The sequence below is a fragment of the Choloepus didactylus genome, chromosome 6 (genome assembly GCF_015220235.1).
Source record: "Choloepus didactylus isolate mChoDid1 chromosome 6, mChoDid1.pri, whole genome shotgun sequence".
NCBI classification, from domain to species: domain Eukaryota; kingdom Metazoa; phylum Chordata; class Mammalia; order Pilosa; family Megalonychidae; genus Choloepus; species Choloepus didactylus.
Genome location: NC_051312.1, coordinates 25,322,631 through 25,326,692, shown reverse-complemented (window position 1 = coordinate 25,326,692; position 4,062 = coordinate 25,322,631). Strand labels below are relative to the sequence as shown.

General features: G+C 33.3%; 1 pseudogene; it reads left to right on the top strand.

The window, feature by feature from the left end:
- Positions 1-1,810: 1,810 nt before the first annotated feature.
- On the top strand, positions 1,811-2,745 carry LOC119536755 (annotated as a pseudogene).
- The last annotated feature ends 1,317 nt before the right edge of the window (positions 2,746-4,062 follow it).

Below are 4,062 nucleotides of genomic sequence, written 5' to 3'. Positions count from 1 at the left end.
GTAGAGACAGGCAACTGGTAGAAATTCATTTACTTATTTTTTGTGTCTCTATTGCCTCTAAAGAAGCCTTAAAATATTGGCAATTTTCATGAATACTTCTCATTCATATAGTTCTAAAGACAGACTTTAAATTAGCCTAGTAATATCCAACCATTTGTTATTTTTGTTCTATTTAAGCCAACTATTTATGATTATTTCTTTCATGGTCATTTATTCAATCAGAAAATTCCCCATCTTTCTCTTGTTTTCCCAAGAACTTTATAACAATTTTGTTAATTATACACTTTAGGGAGATAGGTGATTCATGGGAAAATGTGATGTCCCTTAAGAAAGAGTGCTTCCCAAGGTTCAACTTGGACAGTATAATGTTTAATCAGTGATAGAGCTCATTAGTGGCTGTTGTAAAAAACAATGTGTATGTATGTGTGTGTGTGTGTGTGTGTGTGTGTGTGTGCAGTTTATATATATACAGTTGTCCCTTTTTTCCAAATTTGTCCTCTTAGAGGAAATAATAAATATATTAAAACATATCTCTTATTTTTGTTCTCTTTGATTTGTATTAATGAATAGATTTACCTTCATTTATTTTACCTAAAATTATCTTCAGCTACAGACTACTAAAATACTTAATAATTCAGCATATCAGTAACTAAAATTGCTTTTAAGTAAAGGTAGAAATGAAATGGACATGAAGGTTCTAAAGCTTGAATTTTAAAGTCTTTTATTTTGGTAAGTTTAATTTACTTTATAAAAATGTTTTCCCATATTTATTTTAATATCCTCATATTTGGTAGATCAGGTACAAAGTTTAAGTTGTAAGTCTGGTAGAATAATATTAGTGTTAAGAATATTAGAAGTCATTTACTCCAATCACACACCCTATCATCCAATTGTGTTTACAGCTTCATCTCAAATTTTGCAGAGGATGAGGAAACCATGAATAAGTGATACAATTGAATTTCTAAATTCTATCTGGGTATTTCATTTCCTTAATAGGATTGCAATGGAAATTATTTATGATATTTTTTTCTTTGGGAAATATTACTCAATTGTTACTCAAAAAGGTGAGGCAGAATGTTAGAAGATAGTTTTAACCTATACGAATTTCTACAGTGATAGAAATATAATTTGTTCTGTTCAATGTGGTCATCACTAGCAGTGAATGATTACCGAGCACTTGAAGTGAGATTAGTTCAAATATGTTTGTGTGTTTGTGTGAGTCTCTGTGATGTCCATGACATGTCTTTCTCTATTATGTCTACAGGGAAGCAGATATTTTGACATTTCTAGAGTATCATGTCACCATCTTTGGAGTTCATATTGCCTATCTTGTAATGCTTGCTACTTCTCTAGTTATGCAATAGTCATTTGTGGTTTAAATATATAGAAGAGCTTATATAGATCTTTTCATTTACTCCAGTCATATCCAAAATGAACGTCAGTTCTTCAAAGGGCTTAAATTTATTTTCTTCAACCTCATTTCAATGGCCATCAGTGTTCATCATGCTGGTATCACCATCCTATTGAGGCAGACACTTTGAAGCAGACTGAAATTTTGTGAGCCAAAACACTATTTCAAACATCTCTTAATGGGACAGAAACCTAACTAGCACAGAAAAAAAAAATTGAGACAATGTAGTCAGTCTCCTATCATATAAATATGGAAACTTATGTTCAGTGAAATACTGTATTTATCCAACAAGATGAACATAAATGTTTCCACCTGATTTTATTATATAATGGATTCTCCTATATCCATTCTAATCTGTTTAAGTTTTCCACACCAGATTTCAAGAAAAGGATTTAACAAATGGCTGAAGAGAATTTCACAGTTGTTACTGAATTTATTCTTTTGGGACTGACAGACCGTGCTGAACTAAAAGTTGTGCTTTTTCTGTTGTTTTTTGGTGATTTATTTCATTACCTTGGTGGGGAATCTAGGAATGATCTTCTTAATCCAAATCAGTCCCAAACTCCACACACCCATGTATTTTTTCCTCAGCTCCCTTTCTTTTGTAGATGCCTGTTATTCAGCAGTCATTGCACCTAAAATGCTAATCACCTTCTTTGTTGTGAGAGAATCCATCTCATTCTCTGCCTGCATAGCACAGCACAGTTTTGGGGGGTGTTCATTACTACAGAAGGCTTCTTTCTGTCAGCAATGGCATATGACCACTATGTGGCCATTGTGAACCCTTTGCTTTACACTACAGTCATGTCTAAGAAAGTGTATACTGCTGGTCCCTGGGTCATACACAGGTGGAATGATTAACTCATTGACACACACCATAAGCTTGGGGAGACTGTCATTCTGTGGTCTGAATATTGTCAGCCACTTCTTCTGTGATAATCCCTTACTGCTAAAGCTGTCATGTTCTGATACTTCCATGAATGAACTGTTGGTGTTAACCTTCTCTGGCATCATTACCATGGGTACCTTCTTGATTGTGATCATCTCCTACATGTTCATTGTTGTTGCCATCCTGAGGATCCGCTCAGCAGCAGGCAGACAGAAAGGCTTCTCCACTTGTGCCTCTCACCTGACTGCTGTGACCATACTCTATGGAACAATAAGTTTTAATTACATTCAGCCAAGCTCCCAGTATTCTGTGGAACAGTAGCAGGTGGTCTCTGTTTTATACACTGGTGATTCCCAAGTTAAACCCTTTGATTTACAGTCTGAGAAACAAAGAGGTAAAGGATGCTGTGACAAAGGCTATAGAAATGAAGCATTTCTCTTGCTAATTTCAAGTCACTATTTATCCTACAGTATTCCACCAGTCTGTTTTCCACTTGTTAACATTCACAGGAATTCAGTGAATTCTAGAATTTCTAAGGATTGTTCAAATAATATTATTGCACAAACTCATCTTTCCTATGAGGAAACAATCCTAGAAAGTGAAAGTGACAGTGAATAGAAGCATTTTAGAAATAGTAATTTAAAACTCAACTCTCTTAAGATCTTAGGCCATTAATATTTTAATCAATCAATCTGCTGCAAGTGAATGTATATTTTCTAATATGTGGATTACTGAGTATTTATGTGCATTTTCATTTTAGAGTTATATAGGGTTAGAATTTTTGTAAGAAAAATGTTTTTTAAATTATTCATAAAATTAAGAGATCTACTAGTCTTTGTTCTTAAAATTTAAATTCAATTATAATTATTAGCAAATTTCCAAGTTAGTCGAATTGGAGGGCTTGATTTTAATGTGATTTCTACCTACTAGTTATTTTCCTTCTTTTCTTCATATTCTTAGACTGCAGTGACCTCAACAGCAAAAGAAGAGTTCAGAGCAAATGATCATATTGAAATTCTCAGCTTGCAATAAGGAATCCATTTTTAAATGTTTAGATGCATGTCTAAATAATTCAAAATTAATTTTGAAGGAGATAAAAGTTAGTACTCTCCCTAACTCTCCTTTAAAGAATCCCCTTTAATTTCATCTAAGAGTACACACACACACACACACACACACACCTATCCAGAAATCTTCAAATCTGATGCCTCCCCAGAGGTTCAGACCTTCAGTTCTGTACTGATGGATTTTTTGATTGGGTATCTTCCTATCATGTTAAAAATGATTATGTATTGCCAAAAGTGCTGTGGATAACATATTTATATTGCAAATAATATTTATTTATAATATCTACATCTTTCTTCATTTTTGAGTCTCTGTTAAGAACTGATATAATTGGAAAGGATCTGACTCATTGATTTCTCTTCTCTTCCAGTGATCTGATCTTCCTACTGTTCCATTGATCTATTTTTTATTTCTGTGATACTATTATACTCTATTCTTCCTAATACGTCTTGGCATCTAGGGAAAGCAGTATTTCTCATTTTGGTTTTAGAAGACTTCAGCTATATTTGAGTCCCTATTTTCATATAAATTTTATGATTAATGCATTTTCTGGAAAATTTTCATTTCTAATGCACCGGTCAGACTAAAGAAGAATGTGCTCTGCATTTTACAGATTTGTTCAGTTCTCTAACCCTAGTTTCAGTTCCAAAATAATCTCGCATTGAGAATCAGTCATGCACTTGTGTAGTTTCAAATT